General features: G+C 36.1%; 1 long non-coding RNA gene across 1 annotated transcript; it reads right to left on the reverse strand.

The window, feature by feature from the left end:
* Positions 1–22,742: 22,742 nt before the first annotated feature.
* On the reverse strand, positions 22,743–25,036 carry LOC141590859 (uncharacterized). Its single transcript, XR_012520527.1, has 3 exons — positions 24,779–25,036; positions 24,571–24,678; positions 22,743–22,880 (listed from the first exon to the last, which is right to left on the reverse strand). It is a non-coding gene; the product is annotated as an uncharacterized LOC141590859 (long non-coding RNA).
* Positions 25,037–27,519: the final 2,483 nt, after the last annotated feature.

Below are 27,519 nucleotides of genomic sequence, written 5' to 3' on the forward strand. Positions count from 1 at the left end.
AATTTACTTTTAGAATGATATTTTTTCCTGATTTGATTAGAAGTGTTTTTTAATGGTACCGTTGTAAGTTTTATTAATTTTAGTGTAAAACTAACTATTTTTTTTGTTTAGAACTGGTTCAACTATAAACCAACTGAGTTCGTCTCCTTCATGGATCCAAAAGATGACATAGGCATCATGAAGGGGTTGCTGAGACGACCTTTGTTAGCCTTGATAAGGACAATCCCACGGCTCGACAAACTCTCACCTATAAGTCCTTTTTTTTCCATATGTTAGCAATAGTGTTGTAACCAGTCATTACTCCCTGCACATATAGTTATCATTCTGTTTCAAGATCTTTTTTTGGTGCAACTGATACTCTTTTTTTTTTTGGGAAGACTTGCATGAAAACTAATTAACTGTACTTAAAGTAGTGACTTGAACAATTCTGATATATTTTAGTCAAATACGAATGAAAAGCCAAAATTTCATGATTGTATTTAATGATACAAATTTTCAACATTTTTTTCTAGATAAATACATGATATAAGTTTTCTTATTAAAACTTAGACGTTTATCTTAATACTAAAAAATGAACATTAATATTTAACTGAAGCTAAATGTATAAAAATTCTTGCACAATTCATGATATATATAGTAGCACAAGACAATTACATATTGTGTTTGAAACATAAATAGTTTGAATTATGAAAATAAATATGAAAAAGTGAAAGAAATTATCCTAATATGAATAAAATAGTTATCCATAATATATGAAATACAAACTTTACAAACAATTGACATTTGACACAAAACACATTTTTTTTTTGTCTTTATCTACTAATAAAACGATGAATCAATAAGTTATCAGCTTCTGCCCTAATTTTTTACAATTTATTTTACCTCAGTCTTGTATCTTTTCTACATGAACGTGCCTTTGATGATGGTGTAAAGTTGATACACAAATTTTATAGATCAAAAAGGAAAACATCAACATGATGATGTACAGTTGATACACATTTAACAATAAAATTAAACCAAGTGAAAGTATGAATGTGAATATAAAGCAAACAATTTATAAAAATGAACAACATAACAGTTAAAATATACTTTATCAAACTACAAAACAACAAAAATAATAAATTAATATAGGGATGTTAATTTCATTTTTACATACCATACTCTATACATCCATACCCATCATAATCAAATACAAAACAACTATGAACTACAGTATGCAATTTGATAATTCACTAGTTTTTGAACCCGTGCACTGCACGGGTGGTAACGTAAAGTATTATTAAAAGTAAACTTACGTGCTTTTTGAATTTAGTAAATTACTAATTAAACTTTAGAAAATGGTCTACCCATACACTTTTTATAAGTTTGTGTTGCTTAATTGTGAAGTACTATGCTTTTTTTTTCCTCGACTTTTTAACTTATGAAAAGCAAAATCTGAAAAGTAAATATAAAATTAGTGTAGATTTCATAACCTGTTTATTAACGCTATATACATTTAATTTTACTCATTGTTGTACGTTTATATATCATATTACCCCGCTTGTTTGTTCTTCTCTCAATTATTTACCTTTTCTCTCATCACTGACTTGACATCCTTGAAACCCACCAACAAACCTTTCATCACAGTGATGACTGCACTGCACTAAACACCTCGAACCACAACGTTCCTCTCAACCCATATCTCAGCAGCCCCCACAACTAACCATCACTCTGCAATCCATATCATACGTCCTTCAGCTACTCATCCCCCTCTTGCCTCTACCATCCCCTACGTCCGTCCGGCCCCACCCCATGCGTGACTCCCAACCCTTCTCGTAACCTTATGCAACTCCCCACCCCATTATTACCTACCCATCGTTACCCCTCCCCTATCACGAACTCCCACCATTAACACCACCCATTCATTCTCTATTTACTAACACGTTATTTACTCATTATCTTTCAATGTCGTAATGTTATGCATTAATTGTTAGATAATTTTTTGAACTCACTTCAACTTATATAAATTGAAAATAATATGAAGTATTTAAATTGATTTTTTAATAATTTTTTTAATGACTCTATATTATCTATTAATTACTCGTGATCTGATATATTTTATGGAATTGGTTGAGAAAAATCACAATAATCATTTATGCATTAATGGTCATTCATTAGTAAAATACAATAATTTGTCTAATTTATATATATTTCGTTCTATCGTTCTATTCCTAAGGCACATGCTAGAAATACCCTTATTCCTATATGTGTGGACGTGTAAAAATTAAAATTAATATGTCAAATACAAATATATGCCAAAAATGAAAATAGATAATTATTGACCGATACACCCAAAAAACAAAATAGATAACTATTGACCAGAACGGTGAGAGTATTTTGAAAGGATTTAAAAAATTAAATAAATTAAAATCTTATCCCTTAGTATTATAAAGAAAGAGACCAATGTCACTTTGAGAGAGGAAGTGGGGGTCACTTAAGGCAATATTCGTAGTTTAATTATTTACTATAATAAATTTATAAAGATGACATTTAATTTAGAATAAATTTTAGAGAAAATAGGACAATAAAAGTAAAATAGGGGGAGTATCACTCTTGTGTTACATATTATATTTACAACCATGTTGTATACTCCCTCAGTCTCGATGATTTGTTATCTATTGTATATAGCACAAAGACCAAGAAAGTGCAAGTGGATATCTAACAAAGTAATATAATATTATTATTTCATTACTTTCCCACTACCTTTTATATATAAAACTTACTAAAAATAGAAATAGATAACAATTCACTGATATACCCCAAAATAGAAAATAGATAACAAATGACCGGGACGGAGGGAGTATTTATGAGCGTGAATAATCTACACGTTTATAATTGTTGGAGCTTGTGTCCTCCAGTTAGTGCGGATAACGTCATTGCACATACACTTGTACGGACAAGTGGGAGCTTGTTGGGGTTGGTGTCCTTAACAGTTAGTGCAAGGACTTATAAACCTCTAAAAGGATCAAAGGGCATACTTTTGGTATTATTATCAGTTGATCCACGTTTAATCAATAACGGTTGGCTTGCTAGATAAGTTTGACGTTATTGTCATACAGATGGCGGTGATCAACTGGTCCCTAAAAGTCACACCTATAGGATACGTTTGAGAGACGTGACAGTATGAAAATACAGTCATGTAGATGCCAATTTTGACTAACCAGTTAGTCTGAGTTATTTGACTAATATTTAATCAAAATGTGATGTTGAGATGTGTTATTTAATACGGATTAAATAATAATGGCTAAGGCGAATTAAGCAGTTAATTCGTAAATTAAATATAAACGATTATATTGAATTAATGTATATTGAAGAAATTATACAATATCGTCTTTGTCGGACATGTATTAATAATTCAACTAACCCGTGTTATTAGTTGATGTTTTAATAGCCGATAACCGATGACGATTTATAATAAAAACCGCGTCATATACATTTTAGCGAGTGGGGTCGGTTCAATCGGATCACGAGTTAAATGAGGAGAAAGTGGAAAGCCCACTCCCTCCTCTCATGACCCGCGGACCGAGGCAACAAAAGGAGAGGCTCCCTCTCCTTTTGACCTAGCGATTTTCATTTACAGAAAAACTAGGGTTTTGGAGATTAAGTTTTCTCTGAAACCGAGATCTCACATCTCGAGAAAAACTCACATCAAGTTCTCCCAATATTGCAAGGCAATCGGAGAACACGTTCTAGCACAAGGGCATTTCTCGGACGGTCTTGGGTGCAACTATTAGGAGGGAATCTCTGTTGATTTCTGTTCTTTACGCCGTGCATCAAAGGACCCGAGGTTGATTCTTTATCTTTATCGTTTCATTGTCGTATTTCGTTTATGACCATATTTCACATGTTAAATTTACGTTATAGTCCTAAATTTAAAGGGTATTATACGGATATTACCCCACAATAATTGGGTCTTGTATCATGCTTACACCTGTGTCGTATATCATGTTAATAACTTCGTAAAGAAACGAATTATACCATGTGCGAAGTTTTAAAAATGTTTTTAATAAAATAATTGTTGTAAATAGAGATAGAAAAAGGAGGATAAACTTATTAAGATTATGAAATGGTAGTTGGTACTCGATCTATTTCGTTTTTTTATTTCATTTTGGAGGGTCTCAGTTAATTGTTTGTCTTTATATTTTAGATTAATCTTTGATGGTCAAAACAAAAAAAATTGAATCCTCCCCACTTAATTTAGTCTACTTGTCATCTAATAATTGACTCCTTTTTTTCCTTGTCTTTCTGCCAAAATAAAAGGTAAACAAATCAATTGTATCTTTTTATTTTAGATTTGCCTTTAATAGGCAATTGAATTCTCCCCATTTTGTACTTGTCATCTAATAATGACCCTTCTTCTTTCATTGTCTTTCTCCAAAACAAAAGGCAAATAAATTGACCAAAATAGAGGGAGTATACTCTATTTTATTACCCTACTTCTATTTTGAAATGATTTTAGGAAAAAAAATTCATAATAATTTTATTAATATAATCGAATTACCAACACTACAACATTACATACACATTCAAAAGTTATAATCTAATACGTTGGATATCCAAATACTTACTCTAATCGAAATATGAGACATCAATATAGTTAATGATAAACATTTCCATTTATTTAGAGAGATTTTATGGAGAATGATATGCAATATCCATTTTTGTTATATACGGAGTATCATCTTTCCCTGCAATATATCATGCGATGGAACTTGGAAGATACAACTTTAAAATACAGAAAACATAGAGTAATATGTACATAGTTATATCATATATACAACTAATATACTCCATATAAGGATTAAAGATGGCAAAATATGAAGAATGCAAAAATAGTAGGAAGCATAATGAGTATGTTTGAAATTGATGAGAGACAAAAATAAAATAAAATTATAAGGATATGAGAGACTAAAAATTACGTCCAATAGTGACAAAATAGTAAAAAGCTTCCTTTTTTAATTGCCCTAAAATTACGTTCAATTAGTCACAAAATAAAATTATAATGTCGTGAATTTAACTTGTTGATTATATTTCTCTTATGGAATTTTTGGTATTTAGGGCAATTAATTATTAGGCCAATATTCTTGTTAATAATGACACCCGAGATTCTTGCCATTAATGATTAAATTTATTACTTTAGACATAATTTATGTAGTATTTTAATGGCAATCAAATTAATTGTTATATAGTGCATATTTTTTTGCTATTTAGGGCAATTAATTATTAGGCCAATATTTTTTATGTGATAATCGATTTGATTTGGGCGAGATTTTTGGCGAAATGAAATTGACATATTTGTGATATTTTAAAAATATTAAAAAGATTATACTTTCAACCAGTTAAATTGGGTAACAAATATAATCTTGATCAAATATCTCCTTAAAAGTATACCGAAAATTGTAATTTCAACCAGTTAAATTGGGTAACAAATATAATCTTGAGCAAATATCTCATTCAAAGATTATACCGAAAATATGTTAAAAAATCAACAACTTCTAGTTTTCTTAGCAATGTTTACGTGATTGCCTTTCTTTTTTTTAATAAAGTGGAGATTGACACATGACATCGGAAGGGAATATGACACGTGGCAATCAAAGGAGGTGGCGGTTAATTCTTCAATATAATATATGATGTATTAATTATTAATAGGTATAAAGATGAGAGAAAACTAAAAAGTTTATTACATTTACATTTTTTTGTCACATTAAAATTTGTCATTTTAGGTACCATTTAATTAAATTGCATAGACTTAGTTATAGATGAGTGACTGAAATCATTGCTGTGGACAACGCCCGCGGGAACTGCGTCCGCGGGATCCACACTAGGCATAATCGACTCGAGGTTCCTTCGAATCGAATTAAGACCAATTAGAATCGCCACCAAGTTTTTTGGGAACTTGGAACCGTTCAAGTCAACTTTACACCTTTCATCGAAAAGCATAAAGCCAATCGGCTACGAGTGATTAAAGATAAAGACTTGTACCCTATATCACTCGATTTGAATGACTCTCGTAATCCAATGGTATTTAGACGGATCCACAAACCATAGATCTTGAGTAAGGGGTGAGGGTACGTGTTGGGAAGCCCATAAGGACACCCAACCCCGCCCGTCAATAACGGCCTCTACTAAGTCAAGTATGGATTTCAAACAAGGTCATAGCTACTACGATATATGATATGCAAACATCGTTTTAAACCCTAACATGTGACAACAATTTCTATGCCGTTTTAGATACAACTAAACTAACTTTGTCAAAGTTGTAATTTAGCATGTGGATTGATTGATCTAAGCAACATACAAAACAAAGCAAACAAGGCTTAAGGGGGAATGGGGGAGCCCTTGGGATCTACCTATTACAAACCAGGCATTTCATGCCGACACAACAATAAATTAAAGATACAACTCGATCTAAATACAATTGCTATATACAATACTATACACGACACATCACACGGCCAATCGGCCTAGAAAAGCGTGCACAAGAGGGGTGGCCCACGGCTTACATTACTCACGGCCTTGGGTCACTCCTCGTGATGTGTGCTTTCGCTTAATCTTATCGAATTAGACATTGGGCTACGCACCAAAGCATGCATTAGCATAAATCGGGCCATGTTGCTTTAAACAACATGCGATTTACTACGCTCTTACATGCATTGGGAAACAACCATCTAACCAAACAAGACTAAGGTTTTGAAAGAGGTTTTGACTCGATAAAATAAAGCTAACTTGAAAATTACAACTCGATGAACAAACGATAAATTACAAGTGATAAAGCAAATAAAGAACAAACGATGCAAAACGAACGAAACAAGAAAGATCAAAAGACACGGCCAAATCACGGCTAAACCAAACACGGCTACCCTAGGTCCTAGGTCAGGTTCATTAGTTAGATCAATTGATTGAGAAACGGGATAGGAAACAAGTTAGAAAACGAATTGGAAACAACGTTGATCGATTGGAAGGATGTCGCACGAAGGTGTATTCTACACGGCCTAAAGGGGGTCAAATTAGGTCAAGTTTGCTAATTAATTTAACTCATCGAGTGTCAATAAGAAGGTGCTAATCACGCACTCTTATACTAGCGAGAAATTAGGTGAAAGAGAGAGATGCATTCATTAAGTTACAGAATTGTTAATCGGTTTTAAAAGCTATGTCGATGTACCCTAAAGTGTCTAATTAGGTTATCAAATCGATCTAATGTCATCTAAATGAGTTATATGTTAACAATCAGAGGTCATACTAACATGTGACGGGTCCTAAGATGGGTCGAATCATACGAGAGAAGAGGAGATGTCAAAAGCGAAGAACGAAGTTAAAATTTGTTTTATTAATGCTCTACCTTGAACACGAGGATATGTAAATGAGACGGGGGTGTACGACCGACTGATGTAGCGGTTTCTTTCCCATCTCAAGTCAACGCGGGTGTTTATGGTGGTACTTTAACTCATACTCGGACTAAACTAGTTTCATAGTTAATTTAAACGATAAATAAAAGCGATAAACAAACAAAAACAAACTATAAGAAAAGCAAACATGAAAACGAAATAAAAAAGGAGAAAGAGGAGGATTTGATGCACCCTCAACCTACATGTATCGTTGACACCGTCTTGGGTCGTAATCGATGGTAGATTTTATCTCGAGAGGCCGTCGTCGACGAAGAAACAAAGCAAACACGCGTTTTTATCGAATCTGGACAGCAACTTTCAAACAGCGATTTCTCCCTCGTTTCACGATGAAAATTCGATTTAAAAGATGTTTTGAAAACTAGAAAGAGAGGAGAACAGATATCTTAAAGCAACCCCTGCTCGTTTTGAGTTATTGGGCACGAAAAACGAGCACAAACAGAACTTGACAGACAGAACAAACCGCGAAAAACAGAGTGTATAACACTCTGTTTTTCGAGGGATTTCGTGTACTCTCAAGGGCAATTTGGCTCGTAAATCTTTGTCTAATGTGTATATGGATGTTATGTGGTTAATTAGGAACAAGAAAATCGAGTTTTGATGGAGGTTTGAGGGAGGAACGAATTGTTTTTCGAGGAGGACACACAAACTATTTCAGTTTGGATGTCGGTTTTGTGGAGGGTTTTTGAGAGGCAATTAGGGTTTGTTTCTGAGGTTTAAAGCTTGTGAGTGATGGTAGGATGTGGGGAGAACTTAGACGAATGAATGTATGGTGAAGGGGTGGTATTTATAAGGAGTTAAAGTAGGGTAAAAGGGAGGAGATGCAGACGGGCTCGGCTGAGCATAGCTGCTGTCCAGCAGCTTTTGGGGGGTTTTCTAGGGTTCGTATGGGGGATTTTCTTGGTGATTAAGGTAATGTAATATGGGTAGGATACTAGGGTATGGGTTAGGGTTAATGGGCACGGGTTTTGGTGGTATTTGGAGCGGGTTTTGGGCTCGGGATTGAGCTGCCAAAACAGGGGGGCTGCTCGTTTGTTGCGGGCTGTTTGTAGGACGATTTGGGATGGAATTTTGGGCCGTGGATAGGGGGTTCGAACTGGGGTGGATGGGTATTGGTCTAGGTCGGTTAGTGTACTCGATATTCGTGCCAACTCGCAAAGAAAACGGGCCCAAAAACCGAGCTAAAATCGAGCTCAAAACATGCTTTTAAAACGAGTTTTCTTCGCTTTTTAAAATCGATTTTTCAAATCAATTAACACATTAAAATAAATGATTTTTCAAATCAAATATATTCATAAAATGATTTTTCAAATCAATTATTTATTTTATTTTCAATAAAATAAACTTGGGAAAATAAATTCAAAATAAAATAAAATAAATTGAATTCACCTCAAAAAAATCATAATTTAAATATCATTTAAAATAATAAAATGAACTCACTAAAAAAACATTAATTTAAATATCATTTAAATTAATAAAATACTTCATCGACGACGCCCATTCTACATCGTAAAACGAGCTCCAAATAATGACAATGACAACTAATAAATACATGTGTCCTATCATCATCGGGTGTTTGTCGGGTTCTCTATAAATTCCAATATCGACGGATACGGGTATCTACAATTGCCATGTAACTATAAATTGATAATCCACGTCACATTAAAATTTTTATGTTACATTTAATTTAATTTGTCATTTTAAGTACCCCTTTAATTAGATTGTATAGATTATAGATGGGGTTTTAGGGCCGCCGCATGAAACTTCATAGTGAAAAGAGTTGTATATTCAACTAATAAAAAATTGCTTAAGGTAATATTTTTAAATTATGTGAGTATGTATCATCCTCCTGCAATTTGAAAATAAAAAATAAGATTCTAATTAATTCAATATACAATAAAGAAAAAAAGTAAAAAAATATTATAGTTATCTATGTAAACTTTACATACAAATTTTTGGAATAAAATGGAAATTTTGATTGTTATATAATGGTGAGGGGAAAGCAAAAAGATCATCATTAAATAAAAGTAATAAAATTAAATAAATAGGGTACATTGATGACTAAAGTTATGAGAGGGAGATAAAAAGTTTGAATCAATTTTTTTTAATTTATTTTGTATGTTTGAGACTTTATATTTTTTAAATTTTTTTTACTAATAAGCATGTGACACATGATAATAAAAAATAATTTTTTTTATGACACATGGCTTAGTGAGATGACATAGTGAAATATTTAGTCTTGCCTTTTTATAATATTGTACTTTACATACCAAATTTTTGAATAACAGGGAAATTATGATTATTGTTATATAATGGTGAGGGGGAAAGCAAAAAGATCATCATTAAGAAGATAATAAAGTTAAATAAATAGGGTAAATTGATAACCTGTGACACCCCTCGATAGGGCATCAAAATTAAAGCGGAAAATACGAGATTTTTAAAACCTTTAAAAGCTTAAAGTGCGAAATCCACCATAAGTGATCAAACAAAAATGAAAAGAAAGATAATTAAGTTTTACAATTTAAAACAAGTGCGTTGCGGAAAAGATATCCCACGAATAAACACAAGTCTAACGATAGGTGAGTCTAAGCAACCTATAACTAAGGTCCAAGGGTCAACGTTCTCGCTAGCTCACACGTCTTCCCCATAATCTGCATCACAAACCTGTCATTCATGTAAACATGAACGCCACAGTCAGTGGGGAGTAACTCAGGGTTCTCCCAGCCACAATATGTCGAAATGCACATAAGCAAGAACTTAATTGAACATATTGATCATGCATCATACTTGAATAATAATGAACAAGGGAATATAACAATAATCATAACGATATAGGCATGTTGCATTCTTAATGAGATAGGCATCGAATCATATGAAGAAGGTAAACAACGGATCAATTAAATAGGAAATACATGGATGGAAACCAATAGCCATTACTTTGAAAACCTCTTAACAACCATAGCACGGGACGTGGCTACTAATGTCACATTCATACTTATGGCTTGCATCTCACCATAAGAACGGATGGGAACATCAATCCCGGCGATCATATCGCAACTAGGGGCTTGCATCTAACCACTAGTATCCGATAGGACCAAGACTCTCACAAACAATCATAGAAGACGTGCACTCTCGTATATAAGAACACACCAATGACCGTAACAAGCAAGACATTTACAAAGGCTTTGACTCAAACAAGACAAACCCCTAGACTCCAACCTCCTGGTAGGACGACGCTCATAATACGGTCCTAGTCTAAATCGGCGGACTCTCGGGATGGACGACACCCGATTCGACATACAATCCCAAATCGTATCCAAGACTCGATCCATGACACCTAGCCGTGCCCCAAGGTCGAGTAACCCCAAATCGGAACAATGGTACCTAGCCGTACCCCAAGGTCCGAAGAGGCGGAATGAAGATAGCCCAACTCGGAAACAATGGCACCTAATCGTGACCCAATGTCCGAGGGCAAATAAATAAGGAATGTCGAGTAGTCACACAATGTAAACCGTCACACTCCGGTCACAAATACGAGTAACAATGATTGCACAAACATAACGTAAACAATTCATGTGAAGCATGTATAAACATAAGAGTATAACAATTACCAGGTACTCTCTGCCGGCGTGGGCACCGGCTGCCGGCCCACCGGCAGAGGATTCATGCTAAGGTGAAACAAGGCCAAAAATAGAAGTAGGTGTATTCTCTGCCGGTCCACCGGCTGCCGGCCCACCGGCCGGGGGATACAAGCCAAGGTAAAACAAAGCCAAAAAGGCCGAAAGTGTATTCTCTGCCGGTCCACCTGGCCTGCCCACCTACAGGAATACAGTCAAGGTAAACAAGGTCAACAATGCTCAATGTGTATTCTCTGCCGGCTGACCATCTTGCCCACCGTGGGAATACACCCTATAGCCAAATAAGCTCAACATTGCACATTACGTATTCTCTGCCGGTTGACCGGCCGCCGGCCCACCGGCAGGGAGTACACCCTATAATAAAAGACAACAAAATCGCATATACTCGCTGCCGGTTGGGTAGGCCGGCTGCCGGCCTACCGGCAGGGACATACAAAGGCTTATTTCCCATTTTTCCAACTTGGAAATTCAATGACGCGCTGCCGGTTGGGTAGGCCGGCTGCCGGCCCACCGGCAGGGACACCCTGTACACGAAAAACCCAACAAATGACCATCCAAAGTTCTTCAAAGGCAATCATCTTAAATTCAATCATTTCATACTTCTCTAATATGATGAATACTTAGAAATTTGGCATGTTAGGGTAGTATAAACATATGACATCAATCATGAACCTTCAAATAAGATAGCATGTCACTCAAACATATGAAAATTCTCATAAACTACTTCATTCAACACAATAATGTAATGAAACATGAAAGTTACCAACTTTAACATTTATATGCATCCAACCTCACATAAAACACACAATTTTGACATGTAAGTCGAGTAACCCATCACCGTTACCTTTTTAGCTCTTAATCTCTAATGTAATCGTCTCACAAGCAAGAATCCACTTCCGGGTCAACTAACTTTTCTCCTAAACATAAGAAAACACAAATTAAGACTAAGAATCGAAACTAGAAAAGGGTACCGTGTATAAATGGCTTGACAACCCTATAAAAGGAGGAAAGTCGGTATCTTTCTTACCTAGAAAGATGGAGGGTGATGAGAGGAAGAGATAGACGCGAAAATCGTTGAAAACCGATGAGAAATGAAGGTTTTATGGCCAAATTAGTGAAGGAGGTGGAAGTTGTGTAACAATGGTGTTGTAGTTGTGTGTTTGTTGGGAATTTTCAGAATTTAGGAGTGAGGGAGATGGAGTTGTGAGGGTTTAGTTGGGGGTTTTGTGAAGGGAAAAGAGGAGAGAAAAGCCCATGAGTTATAAAAAGCCCAACAACTCAAATTGAGCCGGTCTCTACTAGAAATTACGTCTCAAGCCCACTACAACTCAAGACGGGAAATATTATTATTATTATCCGACCAAAATATTTATTTTTGTATAAGATAAGCTTTAAAAATATAATATTTATAAAAATCATGTTTAATGATGAGATTAATTAAATTAAATAATTTAAAATATAAATAAGACAATAGAATGGTTAATTAAATTATAATTGCCAAAATGGAAAATTCGCGGGTGTTACAATCACCCCATCTTTTAAAAAGTTTCGTCCTCGAAACTTGAAAGTAGAAAAGAAAGGTTATAAAAAGTAAAACTGAACTTTTAAAATCGGTAACCAAAACATTAAAAGTTTACTTATTGTAAGAATCAAAATCCTTTCAAAAGTCTCAATTAAAATTTTCCGACAGAACCAGATTCTCCTCAAAGGAACGAAAATGCTCTCGTTGCGCATTCAAGAACATCACATTCCAAATCGAAGATATGGTCAAAAGCAAATCATTTGTATAAATCGAAAGTCAAAATACTTTCAAAAACATTATTATGAAGAGTTTTCAAAAGTATAAGTCTCATTCATGGAACGAAATTGCTCTTGTCGTGCACACAAGAACGCTAACTTTCCAAGTCAAAGACAAATCTAAGACAAAAGTCACTCGTCGACAAGCGCAGAACAAGTTATTAAACGTTTCAAATAACGAGTTCTAACATCCGATCAACGTCAAAATCAAAAGAGAAGGCAATTCACTCAAATTTTCTTTCGCACAGGTCAAAATAGAAATAAAGGTTTCATTTCTAAATTCAAAAGGAAGTCAAATTCCTGGAAATATAATATTAATTAAACTCTTGACAACGAAATCATAAGTAGATCAAAGCTAGTTAGAAATCGAGCAAAGTTAAAAGTAACTCGGGTTTAGCAATTAAAAATCAATAAAAGGAGTTATACTCGTAGAACAAAAGGAGAACTAAATCAAATTCTCATTTTCAAACCTTTAAAATAGGTAGGGTTTTGTAAGAGTAACATAAAATTTTAACAATAAATCAAAAATGGTAGTTTGAAATGTTTAGAAATTTTATGAATTGAAAAGTAACTTAGATATCAAGGAAACAAGGTGCGCTAAGTTAACCAACAAAAGAGCTACGATGAACTTCCTAGGAGTAAGAATTGAAAACAGATTCACAAAGATGTCAAAGACAAAGTTTCGTAAGTTACGAGTATCAAATTTAAAGGAGGAGCAAGCTGAAATGAGGAAGAGAGGTATGAACGGTAACACTTATGGTCAAAGAGGACGGGAAATTAGGCAACAAGGAAACGCCAGCTACTTAAATCTCGAACAACAAAGTCATCCTGAACGGTTCCGAAAACTTCCTAATAAAGTAAATCTCACAACCATATTACCTCCAAGGATTACTCAAGATAACTTACGTCACTCTACATCTAAGCTATTCCATGAAACAAGGTACTTCACCACATTTGTAATTCCATAACTCTCAAATATAAATCATCTATAAACGATTTCCACGAAAGATCAAAACTACTAAAAGTGTTACACACATAACCAACTATCGACTACTAGGAGTTCTCACTATGGTAAAATCCTTAATCAAAGGTCAAAATCTCAAGGTCTTTATACTTTCTAACACTCCAAACCAAAATCTTATTCACACCCGAATTCACAAGCATAGATGATCACATTCCCCAAAACATAAAGACCACCAAACAAAAGTAAATAGGTTTGTCATACAATTTTTCCTACCCAACTCAACTCAACTCAAGTTTCACTAATCCAATTTTGACGAAATCAAGGTTCACAAAGAATCCTCAAAGAGCATCTCACTCACTCTACAACGTAGCCAACAATTTCATCACTCCACTAAAGAAACAAAGAGTAACAACTAGGTCAAGAAATGATAGGAAATTTCAAGGGGATACATGAACATGACGAGGTGTGAGATTAAAGGAGTCAATAGTAAAGGTAACTAGTTAACACCAGTAAGAGACATTAGAATTAGAGAGGTATTCAAGGCAAGGAAACAACAAGTAACTTTTATACTTAAGAAATAAATCTAATCAAGGTATGAACGGAGGGAAGGAAGACACTACAAGAAAACACGAAAAAGGCGACAGACATACTACAGTCGCCAAATTGGCGACAGGAAAAAAGACACGGGCGACCACTATCCGTCGCCAATTTGGCGACTATACCTTTTTATCCAAAAATCCGTATGAAATCCACGGGCGACGCAATATTATCAATTTGGCGACCGAAATCGATCGCCAAATTGGCGACCATTACCCGTCGCCATTTTGGCGACCAAAAACGGTCGCCAATAGCTCATACATTTTTTTTTTTTTTTGACAGATTCTTCTCACCCCGTCCCTCATTCATTCTATCTATCAACAAAACAAAACAAAAATCGCCAAGAGTTCCGACGCCACCACCAACTACAACGACCACCGGACGCCACCACTCGCCGCCGCCATCCGCACACTACATCCCTACCGACCCTTTGTTTATAATAAAGGTTTGTTTTCGACTCAAATCGATTTAATTACTTCAATCCTTCATATTTTGTTTAAGTTGTGATCCTTATTTAGTATCTAGTTGTAATTTATACATTAGTGATGCTTATTATTGTATGTAGTTGTAATTTAATTAGCATTTTTGTTAATTAATTTGAGTTAGGGTTAGAAATTGGGGTTTTTGTTAAATTAGTAATGTGATTTGATTAGGGGATTGTATAAGGTAGTATAGTTTTATGAAGGTAGAAATTGGGGTTTTTGTTAAATTAGTAATGTGATTTGATTAGTGATGCTTAGTTTTAGTAATATTGAAGTAGTATTGTTGAAGGTAGTATAGTTTTATGAAGGTAGTATAATGTTAGGATTGTATAAATTTGCCTTATAATTAACCAAATTAAGTTAGAATGATTTAATTAGCATTTTTGTTAATTAATTTGAGTTAGGGTTAGAAATTAGCATTTTTGACAACTTGTATAATTAACCAAATTAATTAAGTTAGAATAATTTAATTAGCATTTTTGTTAATTAATTAGCATTTTTCTTGAATAGAATGAGCATGATGTATAAATTTGCTAAATTAGTAATGTCATTTGATTAGGGGATTGTATAAATTTGCCTTATAATTTTGACAACTTGTTTAATATATAATGACCTAGTACCCGTTCAAGAATTACTCATTATGAGCAATTCTTGAATAGTCCCCATTTTGGGATTGTCTTTGTACGTTTCAAGTCACTTAGGTAGTAAACACATAGTTGTGATTTTATTAATGAGAAAAGAATTTGGTTGCAAATTTCTCCAATGTTCTCTGAATACATATGTGGAATATGTATCTTTTCCACATTGTGTATTTGGAGAACTAAGGGGAATTGCTGCCGAATTTTTTTCTCATTAATAATTCACAAATGTGTGTTTGCTAGTGACTTGAAACGTACATTGATGGGTTTAGGTTGGAGTGATAAGGACCCAATTGAAATCTTGAAATTAGCATAAAATGGAGGATGAGATAACCATTGCTTTTTTTGTTGAAATTAAATATTATTATTTAAAATGGTTAGTTTGCTATATATTGCTTATAGATTAAAATGAAGAGATCCGAACGTAGCCGGATGTACGAAGAAAGAGTAGATAAGAAGAAACGTCCTATCGCTAGATTTGTAAAGGAGTTCGTGGATTTATTGAATTTGCTAGATGTCAAGATTCATATGATTTGGAACAACATAAACTTAGGTGTCCTTGTACTAAATGTAAAAACTTAAAATATTTATTTGACATTGAAGTAGAAGAGCATCTTGTTACAAATGGTTTTTTTCCAAACTACTACAATTGGATCTCCCATGGAGAAAAATATTATCCCGAAGAGCCTCAAATCCAACAAAATGAGAACCCATATAGAGAAATGGTACTTGATGCCTTTCAGTCTAATGATTTCATTAATGACGACCGTGTACCAATGATTGATGAAGAACAACCAAACCCAAGAGCAAAAGCCTTTTTTGACATGCTAAGTGCTTCCGAAAAAACCTTATATGAGGGGAGTAGAATGACATTGTTACAAGTTGCATCCAGGATAGTTTCTTTAAAATGTGAGTATAATATGCCATTTAAAGCCGTTGATAGTATTTCTACGTTGGTTGAGGATGTTATACCCGATAATAATGTTATGACCCGAAATTTCTATAATACCAAGAAAGTGGTCAAAGGTCTTCAACTTCCACATGAAAAGATTGATGCATGTCCTAAAGGATGTATGCTTTTTTGGAAAGATGATGCTTTGCTTGACAAATGTAAGAAATGTCAAAGGGATAGATATGAGACAAGTGAAGGAAATATTGTTTTGAAGGGGAAGAAGGGTAATAAAAGGAGTGGAAAGAGAAAGAAACCAATATCAAAAAACACATTAATTTATTTTCCATTAGCTCCTAGACTTCAAAGAATGTATGCCACGAAAAATCTTGCCAACCAAATGAGATGGCACAAAGAAAATCCTCGTACACCAGGAAAGATGTGTCATCCGAGTGACGGGGAGGAGTGGAAGCGTTTTGATAGGTTATATCCCGATTTTGCCGAGGAACCTCGCAATGTGAGACTTGGTGTGTGTACGGATGGGTTTGACCCTTTTGGTCGATTTGGTAGAAACTACTCGTGTTGGCCCGTAATGACCACGCCGTACAACTTACCTCCTTGGCTTTGTCTGAAAAGACAATTTATTTTCCTCTCTTTACTTATTCCCGGTCCTGATAACCCAAAAAACCATCTGGATGTTTATTTACAACCGTTGGTGGAGGAACTGAAGTATTTGTGGGAAGTTGGTGTAGAAACATTTGATGTGTCGAAGAAGCAAAATTTCCAACTAAGAGCTTCATTGTTATGGACTATAAATGATTTTCCCGCATATGGTATGCTATCAGGATGGGCAACCGCCGGGCGAAAGGCATGTCCTTATTGCATGGATAGGAGTAAAGCATTTTATCTTCCTAATTCCAAAAAAATTAGTTGGTTTGATTGTCATAGATGTTTCTTACCGGATGGACATATTCATAGAGAGAACAAGAAATCTTTCTTAAAAGGTAAGGAGGTGCGTGACAATGCTCCGGTTCAACTCCAAGGGGATGAGATATGGGAGGTCATACGTGATTTGCCAACAACCGTCGATGGGACCAAGAAGAGTTTAAAGAGTTGAAAAAGAAAAAAAAATGGTTGGTTTAAAAGAAGTATTTTTGGGAGCTTCCTTCTGGAAAACAATGTTGATCGGACACAATTTGGATGTGATGCACATAGAGAAGAACTTCTTTGAGTTACTTATTCATACGATTATGGATGTAAAAGGAAAGACACGTGATGATATTAATTCAAGAATAGAATTGAAGAAATTTTGTGATCGTCCTAAACTTCATATTCGTAAGGATGGGGCTAAACCAAAAGCCATATTTACTCTTGACAAAGCTCAAAGAAAGGTATTGTGCGATTGGATAGGAAACTTGAAGTATCCCGATGGATATGCATCCGATTTGAGCCGTTGTGTTGATTTGAAGGAACTGAAGTTGAAAGGGTTGAAAAGTCATGATTGTCATGTTTTCATGGAGCGCTTATTACCCGTGGCTTTTAAAAATTTACTCCCGACTACGAGTTTGGAATGCGATTCTGAAATAAGTCAATTTTTTAGAGATTTATGTTCCTCCACGATATCAGTTGAGGACATGAGTCGTTTAGAAGACCAAATACCAGAAATTTTGTGTAAACTTGAGATGATATTTCCGCCTTCTTTTTTCAATTCGATGGAGCATCTACCTATCCATTTGCCATATGAAGCTAAAGTTGGTGGACCCGTCCAATATAGGTGGATGTATCCTTTCGAAAGGTTTCTTAATCATGTGAAGAAAAAAATTGGTAATAAAGCTCGTGTGGAAGGTTCTATATGCAATGCCTACCTAACGGAAGAGATTGCCAATTTTTGCTCTCTTTATTTTGAAAAACATATTGAGACCAAAGCAAAATACTTGAATATTGATGAAGCGGATGAACTAGACACAAGTATACCCAAGTGTTTCCAAATGCAGGATGAAATAGGGTGTTCATCAGTTGGGGGAACAAGATTTCTGGATGACAAGGAGTATAACCGTGCCCACCAATATGTACTATCTAATTGTGAGGTTTTGGAGCCATATGAAGCTCAATTTGTGACAGATTTCATTAAAGATCACCCTAATGTGAACAGAGAGGATGTTTGGCATAAGCATGAGGATCAATTTCCAGCCTGGTTTCGGAAGCATGTATGTAAGCTAAATATTCAAGATGATGTGATAAGAAGCTTGGCTTTGGGTCCTTCTCGAAAGGTTGTGACGTGGAATCGATATTCAATTAATGGGTTTAAGTTTCAAACATTTGACTATGGCAAAAGTAAGGCTAAATGCAACTACGGCGTTACTATTTCTTCTCTTGATGGCAATGATTATTATGGCATATTAGAGGATATCTTTGAGTTGTGCTACAATGGCCGGGATAGGAGTTATAAAACCGTCTTATTCAAGATTCAATGGAGGGATAATTCCGTAGCTGGAACGAGAGTCCATGATCGTTACAAACTCGTGGAAGTGAATCATACTCGAACCTACTCTCAATATGACCCATTTATACTTGCACAACAAGCTCATCAAGTTTATTTTGCATCTCTTCCGAGCACAAGTAATGATAGACAACAAAAGCAATGGTGGGCCGTTTTTAAACAAAGGCACGATCGTAAGTTGATACATCTTTTTTCCAAGAAGAGGTCAGATCGAAACAGTTTTGTCCCCGATTGATCATGATGAAATTATTTATGCAAATGAGATAGAAGCGGAGGAGGAGTTAGAAGAGGAAGAAGAAGAGAATGATAAGGAGAGGGATGGGATAGAAGAGGGGGAAGAAGAAGAAGAAGAGGAGGAAGAAGAGGAAGAAGAAGAAGAAGAAGAAGAAGAAGAAGATGATGAGGATGATGATGATGATGATGATGATGATGAGTAAGAGAAGGTATTAAAAGTATACATATCAAAATTTGGAAACAATTATTAGCGTTTTATTTTGTCTTTTATACTTGTTTATTAGGTTTTATTTTTTTGTATCTTATAATAATTATCCTGTAATATTTGCTAACACTTTTTATTCAATTGTAGTACACATGGCTCCTGGAGGAAGTAGGCAGCGCGGAGGCTATAGTGAGGGAGGTAGTAGCTCCCGAGAGCAGGAGGAGGACGTTGACCGTTCTACTACGGAGGTGAGTGAGGAGGAGGAGGAGGTTGCTATACCCCGACATACTGACAACAGGATGATCCTTGATCCGAATGGTCTTTGGTAATTTTTTATTCATTCTATTTTGTAATTTTTTTATTTAGTAATAAATGACTTTTTTTAGACATATGTTAATTATACATTATTTTTTTTCCTATATAATTATGTTTTTAACATGTTTGATTTCAGGTTTAGAAGTCAAACAGTTGTTCGTGGTGTGACTAATAGCACCCAAGAGAACATGACACACGGTGTTACTTGTTGGAGTAACGCTAGTGATGAAGATAAGGAGATGTGGTTCAACAACTTCCGGGTATCTATTTATTAAATATAATTTATTTATTCTTTTTACCTTATTATTAATTTGTTTCTCATCTATGTGTTTACTTTTTGTAGCGTGTGTTCTATTGGCCAACCAACCTTGAGCGCCTAGTTTGGCAAAGGTATAATGACATTGGCAAGAAGAGGCTAAGGGACAACATGTATAAGGTGTCTAGGAGGAAGAAGGCGCCATCTTTCATGAAAGGTATTTAGTTTCTTTTAATACCCGTAATTAGTTAAAATTCATTACATATTTTGAAAATATATTAATTAATAATTGTTATTTTATTGATTATAGGTTCGTCATATGAGGAATATACCAAGTACCGGAAGTCCCCGAGTTCAAGGAAGCATCGGCCCGGAACAAGATCAACATGAAAGGAGGAGATAAGGACGCGGAAGTTGAGCCTACTCATTATGGAGGGTCTCAATCTTTTCATGATCGTGTGGTGTTAGATGTAAGTTATTTGTCTTAGCTTTTAATTTAATAGTCTTCTAATTTAATTAGTCTCATTAATTATCATGTTTGAGTAACAATTTCCTTGTTTTTTTTTTTCCGTAAGACCAAGAAGAATAAGGGCAAGGTACCCACGATTGTTGATCTCTTTGTTGACACTCACGCAAAGAAGACAAGTAAGGGCAAGTTGATCTTCGCGAAGGAAAAAGATCAACAGTTATATGTAAGTGTCAAAAAATAAAAATTTCTTAGCTTTTTAAAGTATATGTTTTATCAATTTTTAGATAAGTAACCTCTAACCATTAATGTTTTATCAATTTTTTAGGAACAATTCCTTATCCGTAGGAAGAACAACCCGGAAATTGATGACAATGAGCTATGGTTTGATCTTGTTGACGGGTTCCAAAGGGGAGATGTGTATGGAGCCGGGTCGGCAAAGGAGATTTTCTACCCTCCTACAAGAAGAAGGGGGTCAATTTCCTCCCAACAACAACCTTATACCCCAAGTGTCGTGAGTGTGCTCCAAGCTCAATTAGCCGCCAGGGAGAGGCAGGATGCCGAGAGAGAGAGGCGGGATGCCGAGAGAGATCTTTGAAATTCGGAGGATGAAGGAGGAAATGGAACGGATGAACTCCTTCTTCGCCAATTGCAACACTGGGTGGCGCCCGCAACCAAAGGATCCTAGAGATCCTGATTATGGAGGTGGTAGTGGAGCGGGAGCAAGTTTCCCTGTTATGTAGTAGAACTCGTAGTTATGTAGTAGAACTCGTAGTTATTCCCGGATAATGTTAGATGACCAAAACTCGTAGAACTCGTAGTTGTGTGTATGGAACTTGATTTTCTTTATCAAGTTTGGTTGTGTTGGCTTCCCATGTGTTCTCTGCTGGAAGTGTTGGTTTATTTGCAGGTTTTACGTATTTGGCTAGGTCAAAAACGATTTTTAGGCAAAAAAACATGTAATTTTGGCGACGGACACTGGGCATTTGGCGACGGCATTCCGTCGCTAAGTCTCTGATCATGAATTAATTTTAGGGACGTTGGCGACGGAAAACAGTGCCATTGGCGACGGAAATCAGTCGCCAAAATGGCGACCAAGTTCTGTCGCCAAAATGGCGACCATTACCCGTCGCCATTTTGGAGGATATGGAGATGACGTGTATATTTAAAAAGCGACTAATGGCAGTCGCTAAATTGGCGACTAATGACAGTCGCCAATTTTGGCGACGAATTTCGGTCGCCCGCTTTAAAAAAATTCAGTCGCCAAAATTGGCGACGAACGCCTGTCGCCAAAAGCGACCAAACCTTGCTACGAAGTGCGGGCGACGGGCCTTAGTCGCTTTATTCTAAATGGCGACTGTTCTCAGTCGCCTTATATGGTCGCCAATTACCTTATTTGTTGTAGTGAGATGATTAATGGTACGAATGAGGACTTCAAGGCTTAACCCATACGCTTTCTAAGACTTAAGGTTCTTTCTAACAGGGTCACACCTATTAGGATATTGTACCATCATAACAAAACAACCAAATTCCAAAACATGGGTCAAGGCAATTCATCTCATTCCTTATATGCAAGTCTCTCTTAAAGGGTTACACCTCTATGGCTGATCAAGGTAAAAATAAACGCTCGCTTAAGGGTTGATACATTGGTTAGACTCATTGTTCACCTATCCTATCACATATTAGGATATTCCTAAAGTAAGTCTACCACTCAAGTATAACAACATTTCTTTATCTCAAGTTCTCGACACAACCTCGATGTTTTAAAAACCAAAGAACGAATTAACAAAGACTCCTTCACAAAATTCTCAAGGGACAACTAATATCAAATCACATCACCATTCTATACGGGATCATTAACATCAAAAATGGGGTTTCTTCCAAATTCATATCCTAAACTTATCTCATGTTTACTCCTAAGGTAACGACGCTCAACCTACTAAGCTTTCAAATCCCAACCATAAACAACGAAGTCAAGTTCTATAACTTTAATCACATAGGCAACTCATTCCTAACACAAAGAATCCACCAATCAATTATACTCACTTGGTCAAAGGACTAGGTATAAGAATCACTAAGTATTTATCATTTGACACCCTCAATTTAAGCCTTAATTACTTACGTAAATTCTACAGAAAAACTGGTAGGATATGTTTGTAATTGGTTCAACTAGCCAAAAACCTGTAATTTCAAAAACTTTTCTAAACCAATCACAACATTCCCAACATTCCCAAGAGGCGGGTGTCAAAACCTGCAATGCTAACGAACTACTTTACATGCCATAGCTAAATAAGAAAATAGAATGATACAAACCAAAAATAGAAAAGGGAGACATATGTCCCTTCAAATTATATACAAAACCAAAAGGTAAAAGGTTTACTAATAGAATAGCCAAAACTAGGTCCAAGGTTCCTTGCTCACTAGCTCGTCTGTGACCCCCAACAAAGCATCAACAACCTGTCAATCGCATTTTATACAAACATGAAAGCCACAATTCAGTGGGGAGTAATTTCGAGTCCTCCCAGCCACGAATCGTCAAAATTAATGTAACATGTAATGTAACATGTAAACAATATGATAAACAATGTAATTATCATGTAATCTAACCTATGACCCCTAAACTGACCAAACTAAACTATCATGTGAATCATATAACAAATAGTAATCCAAACTCTATCAACCATAGCCGGCTTGCATCTCACCTTCTATGATTCATAGAATCATCAAACAAGAAAGGGCAATATATCAAAGACAGGCATAAGTTCTTAGCACGGTCAATAGTCACTTTGTAACTCGAGTCTATACCACGAGGTAGGGAAGGTAATCGAACCGGTATCTTGGCTCAGCGGTTAATATTAATAAAACATGGCCAAGAGACAACACAACCCTAGCCTAAAATCTGCGCAGACCTAGACATGCGGATACACACCACCGCACCCAAGACCCGCAACTTTTTTTAAAACAAAGTGAAGTGAGTACCCTAAGGAGTCCACCAAAGGATTGGCTAGTACTTAAGCTGACCCCTTACTATCAAAATAAGTAACTGAGGTCATGCCCCAACTTGGATATAAATCCACTAGTCAGGAACACAAAGGCTATCAAGCAGTGAACATATACTCGTCAAAGACTATAAAGACCTATCTATGATGAAGGCCGAAATACTCACCTAGGACCTAGTCCCAGCTAGTCCCAGCTTGAATACTTTAGCCCACACCACACAAGACTCACCACACAAGTCAAGTAAGACACCCACTTAACCATAAGAGGGCAAAAAGTCCTACTTACCAACATAAATTCTAATATTCTATCATGTGAAAGGCTATATAAATGTCTAATCAGCAGATAAACCAACAGAATCCTCAATACCAATTTCCAATTCTAGCAATTTTAACAATATTAAAGGCTTTAGGGGAAACTAGGGCCATTTCTACAATACAAGACACTATTAAATTCAATAAGCTATACATGTGAACTAAAGCTTGATAAATGGCCTAAAACAAGAAAAAGGCCGATTATCTAAATCATTCAACCGAATTTTTACCCGCAACCCCACCTGCGCGATGCGGTCAAATTGCGGTGACCAATCACTCAATTAATCGACATCGCATCATCAAAGGGACTAAGGCTCGCTTTTCGACAATCAACAAAACATTACAATTATCGCTATAAAATTCATTTTGTAAACTATCCTAACATGTGATAACTATTAATATAAGCACAATTTTACCATTAACATAATTTTTATTACTAGTATGATTCAATTAAAAATACTACCCATTTGTTACTTATATTAATTATAGCATTAATCAACCTAAAATGACCAATATTGTACGAAAAGTCGCGAAACAAGCACGGACCAACCCGGGCCAACCCCAAGGCCGGCCGTGGGCTGCCGTGGGTCTGCCGGCTGCTGGCCGTCCCCCTACACCACCATTTTTTTTCCATTTTTGTTTAGTAAAAGACCGTCTGAAAACTAATTAATCGTTCCCAATTCAACTTTGTTAATTTAAACTAACAAAAGGCATAAATTAAACATGCATGCGATCAATTTAACATGTGAAATTACCTAACTAATTAAAAATCATAAAACATACAAAAACAACACAGCATGTGACGATCTTTCGTCGAGTAACTCGAAATATGTTACCTTAAGCTAGAAAAAGGCAAAATAACCCTTGAGAAAACCCTAAAAACAGTAGCTACCCATCATCCTCTACTATATAGGAGTCCCCCACATCATCCTCATAATCTTCACCTATTAAAAACAACAAAAACACAACAAAAATCACCAAAACCGAAATTATACCCAAAAATCATCTTAAAACAACTTCAAGAAAACTGAAATTAAATTATACCAAGTTGTAGATCTCGACGAGGGGATTCCGGAAAGGTAAATTTCGTGAAAATCCGATAAAAAATGAAGAAATTATGGTGATTTTAGCTTGAATTTGTGATAAAATGGTGTTTTTGGAAAGTATAAGATGATGAACCATGAAAATCAGAAAAAAGAAGGGTAGGGGAAGGGGGTGCTGCGTGAAAGGGAAGGAGAAAAGGAAAGGAGGAAGGTGCGGGATTTTTAGTCGGGATTTTTACGAGTCGGGTTTGACTCGTTTCGATAATAATTAAAACCGTAGGTCAAATGCAAAATCCGACAAGACCAAAGTTCTTAAACACGAGATTACAAGAAAATTGAATACTCACACGACCCATTTCCAAATTCGTTTACCCAACGTTCAAAAGAATTGTCATTCCCCCGATACGCCCTTATTTCGAAATAAAAAGTTTTACACGGTTTAAACTATTTTTAAACATTTCGAAACTATCAAAATAAATACTTTTCTTCAAAATATAATAAAATTATATTTCTTTGAATTATTTTTACTTTAAATACTTAAATATCAACTTTTATTTGATTAATAAATTATTTTCGAAATATGTTAACGGTCCGAAATTACGGGGCGTTACATATCATCACATTACCTAAGTATTTTCTAACATCACGACCTCTCAAAACCGGGGTTAAGGGTCAAAACACAAACAAACTCCACAAAAGCCAACTTATCCGACCGAAGTTAACATTCCATAAGGCAAAGATGAAGGTATACACGAGGGGCATTATAAGGAGAAAAGGTACAAAGACAACTCCTAAGATATGGAATAAGAGTTGCGAAAGACATAGAAGCACAAAGATAAGGGAATATGACAAGGTGCTCGAAGAGAGGGAGGCATCTTCAAGACGGTAAAGACATTCTTCCAGAGAAAGAGATTCATATGCAAGATGTTACGTAAGGAGAAACAAAAACGAAGAATAGGTCGGGTGGGTACCAAACTAGCTCTCCAAGGTAAAGCAAAAGAGAGTTTAGAAAGGAAGGATGAACATCACGGGATAAAAGTAAGGAAATGAAGGATGGAAAACACACCCATAGCGGTGTCGGGAGGAACAACAGCTCCGACTTGATTCTCGACAAGAGTGACTCTTCTTGGCTCGGCTTCCGGAGCATGAGGGAGAGGAGGAGGGGTAGTCTTCTTCTCGGGGCAATTCTTGAAGAGATGTCCGGGCTTCTTGCAATGGTAACACTTCAAGGGCATATCATAGCATCCAATCCCGGGGTGATAAGCTTGCCCACACTTGAAGCACTTGCGGTTCTCCTCAAGCCTAATAGTAGATGTAGGGACTTGTCCTTTAGGCTCTTGCACTACTGGCTCTTGTCCTCCATGGTCTTGTACTCTTTGTCCTTGGACTCTCGGCACCAACCTCTTCTTGCTAGAAGGTGATGAAGGTGAGGGCACAAAGGGTCTCTTGCCACGACGGATAGGGCGATGATTCACTTGAGCATTGGCATTCCGTTGATTCCGAAGAATTAGAGTAAGAGCTTCCATGATAGTATTCTCCACCTTGGTTGGTCGTACCATCTTCTCAAGACACCAAAAGAGTCAACCATGTTAGCACCTAACAAATAGCATGCACAAAGAGACTACCAACTTAGGTCCTTAAGTCTACCCATCTCTCATTCATTATTCAAGGTCAAGTTCAAGGTTAAATTCGGGGTACACGTGTGTGCGTCGGGAGCAACATATGCTCTGATACCAACTGTGACACCCCTCGATAGGGCATCAAAATTAAAGCGGAAAATACGAGATTTTTAAAACCTTTAAAAGCTTAAAGTGCGAAATCCACCATAAGTGATCAAACAAAAATGAAAAGAAAGATAATTAAGTTTTACAATTTAAAACAAGTGCGTTGGGGAAAAGATATCCCACGAATAAACACAAGTCTAACGATAGGTGAGTCTAAGCAACCTATAACTAAGGTCCAAGGGTCAACGTTCTCGCTAGCTCACACGTCTTCCCCATAATCTGCATCACAAACCTGTCATTCATGTAAAAATGAACGCCACAGTCAGTGGGGAGTAACTCAGGGTTCTCCCAGCCACAATATGTCGAAATGCACATAAGCAAGAACTTAATTAAACATATTGATCGTGCATCATACTTGAATAATAATGAACAAGGGAATATAACAATAATCATAACGATATAGGCATGTTGCATTCTTAATGAGATAGGCATCGGATCATATGAAGAAGGTAAACAACGGATCAATTAAATAGGAAATACATGGATGGAAACCAATAGCCATTACTTTGAAAACCTCTTAACAACCATAGCACGGGACGTGGCTACTAATGTCACATTCATACTTATGGCTTGCATCTCACCATAAGAACGGATGGGAACATCAATCCCGGCGATCATATCGCAACTAGGGGCTTGCATCTCACCACTAGTATCCGATAGGACCAAGACTCTCACAAACAATCATAGAAGACGTGCACTCTCGTATATAAGAACACACCAATGACCGTAACAAGCAAGACATTTACAAAGGCTTTGACTCAAACAAGACAAACCCCTAGACTCCAACCTCCTGGTAGGACGACGCTCATAATACGGTCCTAGTCTAAATCTGGCCAGACTCTCGGGATGGACGACACCCGATTCGACATACAATCCCAAATCGTATCCAAGACTCGATCCATGACACCTAGCCGTGCCCCAAGGTCGAGTAACCCCAAATCGGAACAATGGTACCTAG

Source organism: Silene latifolia, chromosome 7 (assembly GCF_048544455.1).
Source record: "Silene latifolia isolate original U9 population chromosome 7, ASM4854445v1, whole genome shotgun sequence".
Taxonomy (NCBI): domain Eukaryota; kingdom Viridiplantae; phylum Streptophyta; class Magnoliopsida; order Caryophyllales; family Caryophyllaceae; genus Silene; species Silene latifolia.